The sequence below is a fragment of the Sus scrofa genome, chromosome 2 (genome assembly GCF_054392235.1).
Source record: "Sus scrofa isolate SSC_HxYL_T2T_F1_AM1 chromosome 2, Sscrofa_HxYL_maternal_Yorkshire_Landrace_v2.0, whole genome shotgun sequence".
NCBI classification, from domain to species: domain Eukaryota; kingdom Metazoa; phylum Chordata; class Mammalia; order Artiodactyla; family Suidae; genus Sus; species Sus scrofa.
Genome location: NC_139384.1, coordinates 140,534,671 through 140,552,271, shown reverse-complemented (window position 1 = coordinate 140,552,271; position 17,601 = coordinate 140,534,671). Strand labels below are relative to the sequence as shown.

Sequence of the window (17,601 nt, the reverse complement as noted above, 5' to 3'; positions counted from 1 at the left end):
CTCCTAACAAGTCAGTAAGAAAAACCTTACCAGCCCTCCATCCCGACTCCCTCTAGCTCTGAGAAACAAAGCTATTTATCCAAGGTCTCAAAGTCAGGAAGCAATGGAAAGAAAATTCAACCCTTGGTCTATGGTGTTTACAGAGCCCGATTCTTTGTCCTTTTTCGAAGGAGCCTTACTGTTTCTACTTTTTACTTAAGTGGAGAGTCCATTTTTCCTCCCTGCACACATGAGCCTCCCTTCCCAATGTCTAATTCCTCAGTGGTACTCATTTTGTTATGAAGTTTTAAAATTGAGGCTCTTTGTTTTCTATCTCTTCTGGTGGACTTCTGACCAACATGTCTAATTTTCACACCAGGTCATTTTCCCATGAACATTTGAGTCTTCACTCAGACTGTACTTACACAGCAGCATCCCTTTTTAAGAAGTTCAACGTAGTTTTCCTTCTGGGGCATGTGTGAGGAAATACCGTGTTTTTGTGAAACAGAGGCTTCCATCCCCCACCCTCTTCTGTTATCCCATTTTTATTTCATTGGATCTATGGCAATATAATTCTCATCTGGAAAAGTGGCATAGTCATTATTCAAATGCAACGAGATATCACAGTTTTGTGGGTGGTACCACTCTGGCCACAGATATTATGGCAGAGTACTCTCTCCCTGTTATAAAAATAATACCTCCTAGTTTGGGTGTACAAACTGACACCAAACTTGAGTTTGCCAAAAACGCCTACATGCTATCTTGTTGTCTATACTGTGATTAATCTTTCAAAGTGCCTTACCATTAGTTCTCTCTCCTATCTCTATGATACTAATCAGTAGTATCACTGCAGTTTCACAGATGGGACACTAAGGTACAGGAATGTTAATGGCTTGCCCAAGGTCTCAAAAGGAACTCATGGCAGAGCTGGTATTAGGATCTGCTGCTTCTAATTACATTTCTCTGCTAAGGTCTTCAGCTCAACTTGTTCAAATTCTGACTAATTTTCCAAGCTGAATAGATGCTGACAAAGGTGGTAGACATGAGAAAGGGGAAAAACACTATTCACTTAACCAAAGCTTCTAAAACATTTGGTAATCAAAGAAAAAAGGATTGTGAGGGCCATTTTCCCTCGTTCCCATTTGTGGAATGAAAGGACAGTAATCCAATGAGATTCAAATGAATAGAAATTGCCGGCATAAAAAAGAATTGTTCAGGCCATGCTACTTTCCCATTTCCACACCATTCTGACCTTCTTTTCAGCAGGTGGTACTGCTATAAATGCCATACATCCACAGTGTTGTATCACCATCGTCACAGGGTCCCCCTTACACAGATAAACATTGTGGATCCCGCCACTGCTGTTTTGTGGCCATGGAAGCAAGGGTAAACAGAGGGTAAGTGGCTCTCAGGAGCACTCACCACAGCAGCTACTCGGATTAGAACCCGTGGCTCCTATCAGTCACATCCTATTGAAATTTAGAAGGCTCCAAAACATTGTTTCGGTGTCAAAGGTGGGTGACAGTGCCTGAAAGAAAATTTGCTCCCCATCCACAAAGGAACCAGTCCTGCTTCCATGGTCCCACCTTCATCTTCTCAACTCCCAAGCCATTCCACAAACTTCATCCCTTTGAGGGAAAGAAAATTTCTTTTGGTGAAAAAGGTAGAACTAAACATGTGAGTTCCATATCCAGATTTATATGCATTTTTGTTTGTTTCATACATACAGAACTAGAATGAGTTCTTGGACAAGTAAGAGATCAAATTTTCCCTTATAGAATATAGGGATAGCCTAAACTCACGAGATCATTAGGCAGAATGGCAACAAATGGAATAAGTTTGTGCCCGAGTGATAAGCTCCTGTCAAATATTAATTACAACAGAAGATGGTATAGAAATATGAATGTAATCTAGATGTGCTCTGTCTCTTCCAATGTCATCCATTCTCTAAAGGACAAAGAGACCAGTTATTTGTCCAGGAGCCCATGGACAGTAATGTCTGTAAGGAACAAATGGAGAACCTTGGATATTGGGACATGATAGTCACTTTAGGTCTAACTCATTTCACGAAAAGAAATTTCCTATTTCCTTTTTTCATCATCTACCATAAATACTAGATCAAGTACAGTCAAGAGCCAATATATGGCTCCTATTACCGAGGTGATTTTTATAATAATCATTAGCATCTGTGACAAAACTTCACAGGGTGTTAATCTGAACAAACACTGTTGGCAACCTTTTCCTCTACTCATATCCAGGAGTGGGGGGAAAAAAAATCCAAGGAAATATATTTCCTCTTATCCCCCATCCTGACCTGAGCAGAGAGAGACCTGTTTCCATTCACGTGGTCTACATCTAATTCCTTGTGAGCAAAGGCCATTCTCCCAGGCCACTCCACAGCATGCTAAGCAACTGCTGAAATTGAATGGAATAGGTTTCCTTGCCTGTACCAGTCCTTTGTTTCATTAGATGAGGAGGGATTTAAATATGCACAATTCCAGCATCATTAATCAGTCTCTCAGAGCCTATTAAGGACTGTCCAAACCTTGATTTTCTTGTCCCCCCAACATCCTGCCTTTCCCGATCGAGACAAAGAGCTGAAGTGACACCACTTAAAACTCGGTTTAGGTCAGAGCTCACCTCAGAACTGCACTCTTCCCTGCTAAAGGGACCATTTCACTCCTCCTCAGCCTTAGGCCTTTAGCCTTCCATCTTGCCAATGGTCCCTCATCAGAACCTACCCAGGAGAGGCGAGCTATCCACTATGCAGGTCCTTATGGGGGCCAGGCAGCCACTGAAATAACACCTGTGGAGGCCTATACTCGCTCACATGAGATATCCTGATGAGTTACCAATACTGAGTCTAAAACCTTTAGGGCTTCTGGGATTTGAAGGAAACTATGGTCAGTGATGGAGGTGAGTGTCAGGGTACCAGGGAGCTTGGCGCGTCTCCTGCCTTGCACACCTTCATTTCACTAACGTGGGTACATGGGTTGGGTGTCTACCTATGGCAGGTGCAGTTCCAGGCACACAGGGGCCGCTCTCACACACAGTTTACAGTCCAGAGCTTGCTAACATTCTAGGCCTCCACCTGGAAAGTAACACACCCCACTCTGCTTTTTGACTCTTTTTTGGTTTTTTTGTCTTTTTGTTTTTTGTCATTTCTAGGGCCACTCCCACCGCATATGGAAGTTCCCAGGCTAGGGGTCTAATCGGAGCTGTAGCCACCAGCCTAAGCCAGAGCCACAGCTACACAGGATCCGAGCCGGGTCTGCGACCATCTACCACAGTTCACGGCAACGCCGGATCCTTAACCCACTGAGCAAGGCCAGGGATCGAACCCACAACCTAACGGTTCCTAGTCGGATTCGTTAACCACTGAGCCGCGACGGGAACTCCTGCTTTTTGACTCTTGACAATCCACAGTTCCGTATGCCTGTGTGCTGCAACCAAGGTAAAGGCTTATAACCCAGCCAAAGAGTTAATCCACCGACAAAAGGAGCAGCAGTGACCTGGCCGGCCATTAAGGGCAAAGCTCACAAAGCCTTCCTACGGGGCACTCAACCACGACTGACTCTGGGAGCTCAGGCTGCCCCCAGGCCCGCCACGACCGAGGCTGGGGCCACTCTGAGCTAGGACTGGGAACTGACAAAGGGGAGGGAGCGAGAGAGTGACGACTGCGGCGTTCCTGCCCGCGAAGACAGACGGTACTGGTCCCTCTGGCGGACCCCAGGGACAGCGGCGGGGAGAGCCACCGCTGCGGGAGCCAGCCCGCCGGTTCTCGTGGCCGAGCCACCTTTTCACTCCCGGGCTCTGCACAAGTGCTGGGGCGCCTTGGGTCGGGAAGGGAGCCGAGGCCCCTGGTCAGGTCCCCGCTGCCGGTGGTGTGAAGGGCAGTGATGAGAGGGCGTGTCGTCAACTTTCTGGGGGGCTGGCAGAGTTGGAGTTGTGTTTCGGAGGTAACCATCAGAACGCAATCAGAACCTTTCTGGAAGCCCAGAGCTCCCAGCTTCAGGCCCGGGCCTCCAGTCCTCTGGCCCGGGACTCACCCTCTTTGGCACCTGGTTTCCTCCGACCGCTGGACCTCCTTTGGGGCCGCCAAGTTCCGCACCTCCTGCAGGCGCCAGGGGTGGGCGGTGTCGGCCCAGTCTCGGTCCGCGTGGGGCTTGGGCTTCTCGCTCCACCCGGAGCCGACACGCGGAGACTCCGGCTGGCCCCTGGCCTCTCTCAGCCAGGGGTCTTCCGGGGCCGCCTCTTCGCTTCCAAGGCGTCGGGGGCCGGCCACAGCCACCCCTACAGCACCAGCCTTGCGGCCCCAGCTCCTCACCCCAGCCAACTTCCCCGCCGCCGGCGCGTCTCTCCGCCAGCCTTCCGCTGCTGGCGATTGGACCGCGGCGGCGGGGCGGAGAAGGGCGCTCCTCACAGCCCGCGACACCCGCGGGCTCTGGCGCGCCACGATTGGCTGTGGACTCCGCCAGTCACGGGTTGAAGGGCGCCCCGCCCCGCGGGGCCGGCCCCGGGCTGACTCCGCCCTTACTGCTGCCCGGCCCCGCCTCCCTCGGAGCCCTGTCGCCTCAGCCCCGCTGTCCGGCTCATTCGCTGAGCGGGTCGGTGAATTGTCAGCGCGCTCCGGGCAGCTGCTGAGCCTGAGCCGGGGCTGCCGCCGAGCTTGACGTGCTCCCTCCGAGGTGCCTGCCCGAGCCAATGTGCTCCGGTTGGCTAGGGCGAGAGGTGTCGCCGGTTCGGGGCAACTTGAAATTCAGGATCCACAGCAGGGGCGTCGGTTTGCGATCGGGACTCGGCGATGAGGGTGAGTGGCCGCGCGCGAGGCGAGCGGCTCCTCTCGGCGCTGTTAGGCGAGCGGGGGGACTGGACGGGTCCTGCCGCGTGTCGATCTGTCCGTCGGAGCGTGGCGGCTGTGAAGAGGTCAGGGCTGCCGGGATTCACTCCTTGCGAGAATCCCCACACCCGAACATCTTGTTTCAGAGCGTCCCAACTCGGCCCGGGACGCGGCTGAGTGTTCGCAAGAACTTGGGTGTTGTAATTGCCATCATTAGGTGGGGCCTGGGGACTCTTCCCCTGGCCCTCTGCGACGGCGACACGCGCGCTAGGGGCGGCCTTCGTGCCCAGCGGTGTGCGGATAGCAGTTCCTAGATGGCTTGAGGACAGTTCCTGAAAAATCAACACGCGCCGGAGCCGGTGCGGCGAGATAACCGTGTCTGTTGTCTGATGCGTAGCCTGAGCCAGCGATCATAGGGGTCCGGGTGGGTCTTTAGGGGTGAGAGAACTTTAGTGACCAGCTAGATTCTGTACCAGGAGCTTCAGTGCTTTGCAATTATTGAAAGGAATTGACAGCACGGATATTAAACTTTGTAAAGTAATTGCTTTCTATTAGCACTTGAATCCGCATCCATTATGAGGTGCTCGGACCTCCACGTCCACCTGCAAGGTGTGTCCTAAGTACTTCGTTAGCACCCGGGGTACTTGCTGTCTATCCCAATGCCCAGAGACCCTGGGGAATCCTAGATGAGACCGTGAAAGCCACCACCGGGCTGGTGGATTGGTGTTTGTTTGAGCGCCTGTGTTTTAAGTGATGAAGTTGTGACAGAAACTGACAACAGAGGATTCAAGGTTAAACCTGACACTTTTTGTTTGTGACTCAGTGGAAGATAGATTATTATTTTCTCTCTCTCTCTCTCTCTCTCTCTCGTTGATAAGGCATAAAAGTAGCTGTTTTGTCTGAGGGCAATTACATACATATAGTTTATGTTATGTGTGGACCAAATAGAATTGAATCCAATATTTTCTTGTAATACTTATTTGACATGAATAAGGGCTTATTGGGAGTACTAGGTAGAGACTTGATGACAGAATTGGGCAATATTTTGATCTTTGAAAATGTATAAAAACACTGAGCTATATAGCTATCCATGTATTCGTAGATGTGCCTACATATGTGTGTACTTCTGTGTGTATATAAAATTGATAAGCAAATCAAGGAGAAATATGGAGGAGGAAACAGCCTTGAACTTCCTCTGAGTAGAGAGATAGACCCTCTGATCCGTGGGGTGTATGATGAGTGTGTGTGTAAGCATGTCTGGATCTGCCTAGTCTGTCTGGGTCAGTGTATGTCCATGAACTTTACGAGCATTCGGTTCAATAGCATTGCTTGCAGATTCCCAGTCCCTGTTTTACAGCCTAGTAGCCACCAGCTGGTCCATCTGTTAAAACATAACATACACACTTCAGTGGGAGCACTAGGGTGGAACGTGGGTAGGGGGCAACCCGTAGTAGAAACACGCTACAAACAAAGCCTACCCCTCAAGTCCATTTTCATTCAGTCTGAATATGTGATTTTTGGTGAGGGAGAAAAGGAGTGTTTGACTCCACAGAAATGGCAAATTATATTTTGTGAAATAATTATAGGCATGGTTTGGGAAGAGGTGAGTAGATAGGAGGGAAAAAAATCTCTCTAGAAAAGAAATGTGGTGCTTGTCACATAACCATGCAACACTGGTTTACTGCTTTGCAGTAGCATGTATATCAAAAACTGTTTTCTTTTGCTTCTTAAAAGAATGCATTAAAACTGAACTGTTTCCCCCCCCAAAAATCTCAATAGAAGTAAACAGAGCTTTATTACAGAGGCTATTTAATCTACTAGCATTAAGACTGCCTTAGTAATTCTAATGAAACATGTTTTTAGGAATTTATAACTTAGATATAAATTCATATTCAGCCTAAGCACTAGCTGCAGTGGTTTACAATTTATAGTTTAAAAAACAATAAAAAGCCTTTATCACAAAACTTCTGATGACTAAAAGGGTATGGGAGAAATATAACAGCTTATTAAGTTCCTATAGACAAGTGACTGATTCTTAAACTATAAATTCCTTTAATAGTATAATTATTTTGGTGACAAAATAAAGGCCATATTTTTAAGAAGCATAGTTGATATTTTTTCTAATAATTTTATGCTCATAATTACATTTTAATAATTATGTTTATTGTATGTGGGTACAATAAACTGGGATGGTTCTTAAGAACACATCATAAGAAATACTGTTTTCATTTTTATGCTACTTAAACATTTGGGAGAAAATATTCTAATCCCTTATCTGCATCTTTACATTTCTGATGAACTATGTAGACAAAATAATTCTCCTGCCTTGATACCACCTGTGTCAACTGGGTTGCTCCCTAAAAATTCAGTTCATGGGCTGGACTCATATCTCCAAAATTAGATTTGGGAGTCTTGAGGTAGGGCTTGGGAATCTGCATCTTTAACAAGCACCCAGGTGATTCTGATGTCAGCAATCCCCTCACCATAGTTTGAGAAACACACAAATAGCATTTATGATATAAAAGAACAATTATAGTCTGTGGGTTGATTCAACAAATAACTGTTCCAGAATTTCCAGGTGGCATTTACTAGCCTTGTGAAATTTATAGGTAATGTTTTAACTCTCTGTCCTCAACAATGGCACCTTTTGTCCTGTGTTCAGAAGTGGTTTTGGAATCCTGAGATATCCCTATTGCAGGTGAGCACCAATTCTAAAAAAAATTGTTGGGGGAAGCAAGGTAAATTAAGACCCCAACTCAGCCTTACCTATGCCTTATTCCAAATCCAGTGGATTCCTGGAGTGCTCTGGGGAGACTATGCCAGTCTTAACTCACATTGTCCGGCATTTCTCTCTGGAAGGTAGAAGAAGCCCAATCCCTGAGATACACTGTTTTGTTTTGGTTTTTTTGGCCCCGCTTCTGGCATGTGGAAGTTCCTGGGCCAGGTAATCGAACCCACACCAAAGCAGCAACCCAAGCTGCTGCAGTGACAGTGGCGGATCCTTAACCTGCTGTGTCATAGGCAAACTCTAAGAGAGCCGCCTGTGACTCATTAAAATTCTTCTAAGCTTGGAACCTGAACCTCAACCCAGCTAGGACAGACTTATGTGAAGTCAAGGATCTCCTTGAGAAGCTGTGGCTGGTCTGCCTCTTGGTCAAAAGTGTGTCCCAGGCCACCTACTCAGAGACCCAGGGAGTCATCTTAGAAGTATTGCGAGGTGTCCAGTTAATCGGGTACATAGATTTTCTTAGCATCACAGAGAGATGATTGCCACCTCTTCTTTCAAGTCCATGTGATTTTGATTCATTAATTATTACCAATTAGCTTTTTATATGTAGTTTGATACTGACTTTTGGATTCTGTTCTCCCACTTCAGACTGGCATAATTCTTAGTGTAAGACTCCTAGATAAAATGCGAAAGAGAAAGGATCTTTCTACCATCCAGGAACCTAAAAAGCCAAATGACTTCTCAGAGGACAGAAGTGCCCAAGATATTTACTTCCCTGATGACAAAAGAACATGGATAGGCTGGGACGCTGAACTTGGATTGTTCCAGGCCACTGGATCATTACTGGGACTTTTACAGAGCAATTTATGCTTTAAGAAGCACTTGGCAGGCATGTTTATAGGTCGCTTATCTTAACAGTCCTTTGAGTGAGATGATTTTTTTCCCGTTTTGTCACAGATGAGCAAACAGCAGCCACAAAAGGATAATAATACAGTCCTCCTTCGGTCTCCTTGGGGGAACTGATTCCAAGACCCCTTGCAGACACCAGAATCCCCGAAGCTCATGCACCTTATATAGAATGACAAAGCGCAGCTAGCCTTCCATATCCGTGGGGTTCCGCATCCACAGATACCAAGAGCCAACTTTCACATTTAAATATAACACCAGTAACAAAAGCTGGCCTTGCGTTTTGAATTGTTTTTACTTAGCTTCATATTAAGATGGTTATGGTTATAATATGTTCATATTATCTAGTTTTCTTACCTCTTCAATTTTTTTCAATAACTGAATGTAATCTTGAAACAGTTTTCTTTATAAAGCTAACCACCATATATAATCACTTGTTCAGTGATCCTGACCTTTGTCATCCAAGCTTTATTTGGAATGGCAAATAAATTTCAAAAGTCACAAAGCAAAATGGCAGCAAAGCTTGTATGTAGAAGTTTGGGGACTGGTATTTTAGATCTGTACTGTTTGCCTGTTGAGTCATGTTAGGCCGCTAATAATGTTTTCACACTGGCCAAAAAAAATAAATAAATAAAGTTGCTTATATTTCATTTGCTCAGCTTCTGCGTGATTGGATGAACCTAGAAAATTCCCAAAGACTAAGATATAATTACAGCTTTTGATTAAAGACAATGGGACCAATTTGTGTCTGGTTAAAAACTACAGTAGAAAGCTACTTTTCTTGAAACTGGACAGTAGGTAGTTGCAAGCTTCTCAGCAACCTTTCTCACTTACTTTTTTTTTTTTTTTTTTTCCCATGGCATACTTTTGGTAAAATTCTTTGGCAAAGAGAATTTCACAAATTCTTTTCCAAATTTTTGACACTTCTTTCCATGTCCCTATTCCCTGGGTTAAATCCACTTAGAAAAAATTTGCTTTTCAAGTCAATCTGCCCTTTTAACAGCTCCTAATACTTAAATTTTGTCTGTTTGACTCATTCTCCTCCATAATGTCCCTAAGGCTTTATGTTCCTAAGTTTAAGAGCTCCTACCTTCATTTTAGTTTTTTTGGATCCAATATTATCTTCTAATAATAGAACAATCATTGAGCTATAGAAGTTCTACTCTAGCTTTAACTTTGTGGATTTAACTATAACCATATTAAGAAAAACAAAAAAGGATAATATTAACGTGATGTTGTTATGTGTATCTTATTAGATATTCCCAGCATATAGTTACCATGGGAAATTTAAGATCCAGATGAATGAGGTGATGGATTCACTCATCTGTGACCTTACAGACACTCTTCTGATATAAGCTGAGAAACATAACTGAAGACAGCATCCTGGATTACAGAGGAAAAACAAATGCTGAGCTCTCAGAAACGAATTGGCAGAAAGTAAGGGGTCACGGTTGGGATGGGATGGGAATAGAGAGAGTGGTGGGAAAGAAATACCTTCCATAAAATTCCAGACAGGATGTTAAGAAATTTATAGAGGTGCTGATGGTTTGGAGTTTCTTGGGGCATTGATTCTGTTTTATATTGTCTTCACAACCTACTCACCCTGCTTACTTTAAATAATTTATTATAGCAGCAGGCCTTCCCTTGGTTAGTTTCATTCCTTTTTTTTTAATAACTTTTTCCTTCTCATCTCTAGGTCTAATCAGGGGCATATGTAATAGTGTGGCTGTTCTAGAATATTTAGGAAAATTCATGATCAATATCACCACATTATAAAACCATAGCTGTTCTGTTCTATTTTGCAGTGTTTTCTTCCCTGCTATATTAACTCAGTATCTGTGTTTTAAATAATATTTTATTAATCTTTGCACAATGAGACTTCTGAGCTTATTCTTCTTGGCTGGAACTATCTTTGGAGTCATCCATCATCAGACCACCATTGATCTAATGATGTATTTATTGCTCTCTATTGCAGCACTGGCAGGAAACCCAGTATGATTCTAAAAATTTGATTAAAAAGAAATCAAGTTTTTGCAAGGCGTAGCCACCCAATTATGTTAGCAGCTGCCAAGTATATTTTATGCTAAAATATACACAGATATTTCAAGTGAGCAAAATGTGATCTTTTCAAAAGCTTTTAAAACTTTTTGCTATAAAATAAGTATAACAAGAAAATGCCTTGTAATTAGAAAAATTATAAGTGCACTCCTCTCCTCAGCCAAAGGTAAGGTATAGTATTTTCCAGATTATACCCCTAGATACTAAATGCACAGGTTTATCTTTTTGATTGACAATAATAAAAACGGTAGTGCTAAGAACTATCTCCTAGCCCTTGAACAATCTTCCAGGTAATCATTACAAAACAAAATGAACTAATGAGTGGTATTCAAGTACCTAACCTGGGTAGCAGCTCTTTAGCTAACTCAAAACACAGTGGGCCTTTGGGGAGCTTTTTTACGCCCCTCTTTGCCAGCAGTGCTCTTATCTTCTATAATCCCCTTCTGCAGACTGGAAGCCCCTTGAGGGCAGGGACCTGTCATAGCTTCTCCAGGGATCATATTCAGGAAATTGCTGAATAGCACTAGAGGCTACAAAGAATTACAAGCAAACACCCCAAAGGCCTTAAAAGGACAAGCACAAGATGTTCACCATAAGTATGAATGGTGACAATAACTGAATCATTTGTCCCCAACTTTCTATGTTAGCCCCAGTCTCAGCACTTCATAAAACTATCATCCATGGCTGCCTCTTGATCGTCAAGGTCCCTCTGCTCCACCCCTGCCCTGTCTCCTTTCCTCACCCTCTCGCTGCTGTGCCTTCTTCAAGAATGTCACCAGCTCCCCCGAGACTAGGCCATCTCCCCTGGTTCTTCATACCCCTTGCCATACTTTGACCAGGCAGCTACCCCAAAGTGGGACCAGGGGCCCCACTTTGAGACTTGGGACAGCCATTTAAAGTCTTGGATGGGTTGGTTCCTTCTGCCATCCAGTGTAGGTGATCACCTAACTTTGGCCATGGGAGATTTGGGGGCCTTGGAGGACCTAGATGGTGCTGGGCCTAGAAGCTGCTGATATCCAAAAGCTCAGCATAGTGAGGAGACTTGACATTTGTTAAGTGAAGCTTTTTTATTTTTTTTAATCCCCCAGATTTTTATTTTGGAGACTCTCAGAATGTTTTTCACTGATAAATCGCCCTTGGTTCAGGAAGCATCCTTACGTAGTCATGTTTATGACATAGTATGAGGGCTTAGATGAGCACCAGCTCTTACCTCACAGCTGGGTGATGGAGGTGGTGTACAGACTGTGTGTCCAGGTAGAGTTTATGGATCAGCTGAGTTACGCATGACTGCCGGGGGTCAGGGCCATTAGGATAACCCTTTTACGTTGGATCCTAACAGGCTTTAAATGACTGCAAGAAATCAAGGACCCCTATTTTCTGTCTCATCTGAGAGATGAAGGCTCACTTAACATAGATGCTTCTATCTCATACCTGCTAAGAAAATATCATTAGAAGATTGACATCTAAAAGTTATTTAGATGTTCAAGGCCACGAAGGAGGTGAGCTACCCTAGATTAGGTCATGGACTCAAATACTGGTTTCTTTTGGCTCTTGTAAGTCAGGGGTACCTGCCCCTGCCTATGCCAGGGCTTCTGCTTTTCCCTAGGAGCTGAGGCCTGGGAGGACTTGAGGGAGGCCCGGCCAGGTGAAGGGTGGAGGCAAACATCTCTGCAGCATGCCGCTCATCCCCTTTCCTGTAACCAGCGGAGGTTCTCACCATGGTGCCATGCTTTGGCACTTTCTCAAATGTGCTTTTCAGCAAACCTAATACCAAATCTTCCCTCCACTCTTTGTGAACATGTTACCCAAACAGAGATGCTCACAGTCAGAAAGTGCTCATCTTTAACCTTCTAAGTGTCCCTAATTTTAACTTCTCTTCTGCCCTTAGGCTCACCCTCCAATAATGTTTTCCTTTCTGTAACATTCTCTCTCCCTTCTGTTCAGGTAAGGACTCTACGTTATAAAAAGCTCTGTTATAACCAGTGTTACTCTAAATCTTTTCCCTGCAGGAGCAACAGCATTTTTGACCATTTTCAAAGGACACTCCTAGAGCATTCCAGGGTGTCTTCCTGGTGCTAAGAAAAAGATTGCAACTCCTCCTCGCTGGGCTATTATATGCTCTGACAGCTTTACATGGTATAAAAGCAATTAGCCTCACAAAACCTTGGTTTTCACCAACTTTACTCATCCTTGACAGTGACACACACACACCCCTTACCTGCCTGTCACTCACCACCTCCTGCTCACTTTTTATATCATTATGAAACAAGATCACACCTCTCCAAAGTGAAAGATACATTCATTACAGCCAAAGAGATGAAGATTTCTACAAAAACCAAAACAGGTATACATGGAATAGATAAAAGAAGGGCAGGGCTACTCTGATTTCTTTACAAGCAGGACACGTGGACTGATGAATCTTTTGCTGATAGGTTCTGTTTTTTTTTTTTTTTTTTTTTTGCCTTTTTGCTATTTCTTGGGCCGCTCCCACGGCATATGGAGGTTCCCAGGCTAGGGGTCCAATCAGAGCTGTAGCCACCGGCCCACGCCAGAGCCACAGCAACGCGGGATCCGAGCCGCTTCTGCGACCTACACTACAGCTCACGGCAACGCCAGATCGTCAACCCACTGAGCAAGGGCAGGGACCGAACCCGCAACCTCATGGTTCCTAGTCGGATTCGTTAACCACTGCGCCACCACGGGAACTCCCTGATAAGTTCTTAATGTGTTCTTCCAATAAACCATGGCCTATTTCTCTTTGGAGGCTGAGTGATTGCCTTACAGCTAATGTCAAGCAATAGTTGCCACTTTTTTCTTTCCCTTTAGATTTATTGCCAGTGACTTTTAATTTTCTCTCCATTTATTTTACTTAATTTTTAGTTTGGGTGCTTCAGATTTATTTTATTCCTATCTACTTAAACTGTCCTGTTTCTAATTCCTCCAGATTTTTTTTTCTCCCGTGTTCCTGCCCCACCAACATCTCTCAGTTAGACCCTGTCCTCATATTGAACGAATTCCATTTTCACTGAAGATTAGTAATGAAGAATTAAGTAGAATTAAGTAATTAAGTAGAATCCTGATAGTGACCCTTTCAAGAGCTAAGGCCCCATTTACTATTCTGTTTTAATTATGATCTCCTAGCAAATTTTCACCAGTCATAATGTTCACCCCATTTTCTAAGCAATGTTTCTCAAATACTATACAAAATTATGAAATCTGTGTGCACTACATTTTCTGCTCTCCATTAGGGGCTAAATTTATAATTCTATAATTTTCTTGTAGGAAAAATGCTTATTAGACTAGAATGGTTAATTTGATTTCAAGCCATACTGCTTTTTTGCTTATTGTGAACCATTAGACATTTATATAATCTTTTTTTTACTTCATCCCCAACCCCCACCAGCAGCTCCCCAAGCACTTATCGCACTGCATCCCTTCCCTACACAGCCAGTTATCATTCATGCCTTTTTTGTAAGATGGATATTTTATTTTACAGGTCCCTAATATTGTCAATTTTAAAATAACTCCACATAACTAAAACAAAAATACCCAGTGTTCTATTATGGTCATGGTATTTCCTTCTTCCTTTTCAGGCCTGCAAATCACAATATTGCACCTCTTCTCAGGAGTGCTCCTGCCTGCACCTGGGATCTGTGCTAGTCCTGCATGTTCTGTGTCGATATTCTTGGCACCATTGGCAGCCTTATAGAACAAAAGACCAATGAGAGGTGTGCTTTATTTTGGGTCTTGAGTAAAAAGCAGATGTCCTAGGCAAGGGGAAGATGAAACTCAAAAGTTTTTGAATGATGGGGAAAGCCAGAGACAGGCCATTTGGTACCAGCTATACATGCTGAAGTACCATCTTCCTGTTGTGAGTGTCTAGGGTGTTTTCCCCATGGGCTTTTCTGGGAGACTATCCCAGTGTTGCATCACAATTAAAACGCCGTATTGCCTTACGGCCAGGACTGTTGGACTTCACAAAGGTAGAGTCGGAAGTCCAACTTCCAGCAGTAGACCTTCCTAGAGCCAAAGGAGCGAGTGTCATTTCTGAATGGAAATGTCCCCACGGAGATAATGTGTTAGGAGACCTTGGGCACCAAACGCAAGACCCCACCCCAAAGGTCCCCTTACCATGACCTACACAGTAAGGAAGCATATAATCTTATGCAAGAAGCAGGGAAGCCGGAAGGTTGCTTGATTCACTGGCACAATGACAATAATACGGATCCCTTTCATCTCTCTGCCACTGCTGTCCTCAGGGACCATTTCTCTTAAGACTGGTGTTTTTCTATTTTGCAAAATGGCTACAGTCATGGAGATGTCACTTGTAGGCATGACAGTATCTAAAGCACAGGAAATGGACCTCCTGTCCAGATTCTCCCTTTCGAGAATATCAAAACTTTACCCAGAAGAATCCAATGTCTTCTCTTCTCATTGATTCAGACAGGATTACCTGCCCCATCTCTAAACCAGTCACTAGCAAGAGGGTCCCTGTGATTGCTTGAGGGAGGGAGGAGTCAAATTTAAACAAAACTGGGATTCTGTTAGTAAGAAAAGTATCCATGGGGCGGGGGGCAATAGATGCTATTAGGCAATTATAATTGTCTGCTATGCATTGTGATTTGAAAAATAATTGAAATGCCCCTTGTGACTGCCATGTGGTTGGTAGGTATTACTGAACTGCTACACATTTCTGGATACAGAATGACAAGGCTAGGTTGACAAGAAGAGAAAAGCCACAATGCAGACTAATTAAGGACAGAACTGAGCCCAGATCAATAATTATTCTGATTAGAACCACAATAAGCCCTAATGAATTTGAATGTACTAATTTATGTCTATTTGTCCTCAATAAGTATATGATCTTTACTGAATAAAAAAGATTTTTTTTCTCAATAATTCAATATCTCTGATATATTATTTTACAGCTTAGGCCTATTTGAATGTAAAAAAAAAATTTATTGACTTTCCATATCATAGCATTAACAATAATGATAATTACTGATGATTGTAACTGGTCATTAGTTGTTAAATGCCCATTTATAAATTAGGAATTTAGCATCTAAGAGATGCTAGTAATTAGCTATTAAGGTCATATAGTGGGCAAGCTAGGATTGAGACTCAGGTTCATCTGCTCATGTCCCTTCCTGCTCTCTGTGGTTTTCCTTTTTGCCTTGGAAGATAATCTCAAGACCATTGTGGCCTCCAGGACCTTAAAGGGATCAGGCCATGCCCATATCTGTGACCTCCTTACTTAGCTTCTTGCCCTCACTCAGTTTTCCAACCACATTGGCTTCCTTGCTATTTGTCTAATAAGCCAGTCTCACTCCCACCTCTGACGCTTGGCATCCACTGTTCCCTCCGCTTGGATCTCACATCCCCAGGTTCTCCACTGGCTGGATTCCATTCAGCCCTCTTCATCACAAGTACCTTCCAGGACTCTCCCATCTAATCTGTTTAGGGCCCCCACCCAACTCTCAGTTTTCATGATGGTACTTGCCATAGTCTTATGTTATTTATCTATTTGTCTACTTGTTTTTGTCTGTTTCCTCCATTGGAATATAAGTTTCATGAGGGCAGAGATCCTGGCTTTATCTGTAAAGTGAACGAATAATCAAGTGAATAAGTTAATGGAGAAATTAATATTTAGAAGTTTTAACTTCTGATAATCCATAGTTAGTCTTTTATCTCCTACACTAGGCATAAAGTAGCATAATAATTGTCAGTGAGCTGAGTATGTGCACCTTAGATTTTTTTCCTACAAAACTTACGAATGAACACAACCTACTTTTCTTTCTCTCTGTGAAAGAAAATAAGATATAGATATCAAAGGTTTGGAGAAAAGACAGACTTACTACAATAGCATTACATAAAAATTCAAGAACTTGGTCCAAGAGGGATATTTAAGGATATCGATTCCTTTCATTTCAGAGCCTAAGTCCTTAAAAAAATTAAGGTACACATGTAAGACTAAAATTGTAAATTGGGAGAATAATAATTGCATGATATTTTGGAGTGGTAAATTCACTTAAAATAAAATTGTTTCCTCTGCTTATACATAATTTTTCATTTGAACTCATGTATCTACTAAAATGATTTATTCTTAGAACCATGTTATTAATTATTCTGAGGTAATTATGAAGGTGCAAATTGAAAAATAGATTTACTTCACATATTAATTTGGACAAGACTGACAGAAATGAAGCAGGGCCAGAGTCCCTTTTCTTTGCCTTTCAGCTCAGGACCTTCTCCATAAAAGTACGTGCTTTCATGTTTTTTCTTTCCCTGTTGTTCTGTGGGTTGCCGTGTCATTTGCTAAATATGTTACAAGCCATTATTTTCTGAGGCTTGCAGTGTGGCTTTACCACCCAATTAAATAAATCCTTTCAACTTTGATGAGAATGTCACATTCCCGTCCTACCTGCTCATCTTCCTCAGATCTCTCTCCAGGTAACCTCACCAAAGAGCATTTGTCTTTGTGCCCAATCTAAACCCACTTGATACTGCTTTCTGCCTTCTGGTGTTCCCACTACCACAAAACCATAGAGTTCCCTCGACCACAGAGTCACTTACTATGAAACACACTCCTCAGCTAAACTCCTCACATCAGATTTCCAAAAGCAGATCTAAATTTTATGGTGAGTAGAATACAAGTGCAATGGAGAGTAATTTTTGATTCTTTTCAGATTATTTTTGTTTTCTATGAGAAACAGGTCGGGGGGGGGGGGAAGCAAGAGGATTTTTCAGTGCTCTCACATTGTACTTTCTTCATGTACATCCTGGCAGGGACCCCTTTCTTCTTCACTTTAAAACCTGGGTAGATTTGGTTGTATAATTGGATAAGAGGCCATCAGGATCCAAGTGACAATGAGATCAGTAATTAAAGGGCTGGGTCAACATATCATTATCATAAAAGTTAGACAAGTGGATGGTCTGTGTAAGCTCTCGAGAACATACCTCTGATAGGGTAGTTTTCATATACAATACATTGGCCCTTTTATGGCTTAACAAAGGTTCTTTCTTTCCTTTTCTTTCCAAGCTGTGTGGGTGGGAAACAGTGTGAGGTTATAGAAAATGTATAGCAAAAGCA

General features: G+C 43.3%; 1 protein-coding gene across 4 annotated transcripts in view; it reads left to right on the top strand.

The window, feature by feature from the left end:
• The first annotated feature begins 4,571 nt into the window (after positions 1-4,571).
• Positions 4,572-17,601, top strand: part of MARCHF3 (membrane associated ring-CH-type finger 3) — a 140,688-nt gene continuing 127,658 nt past the window's right edge. For all 4 annotated transcript variants that reach the window (XR_014836289.1, XR_014836290.1, XM_085009188.1 and 1 more), the window contains 1 exon segment: positions 4,572-4,789. The gene's annotated coding sequence lies outside the window, so the exon portion shown is untranslated.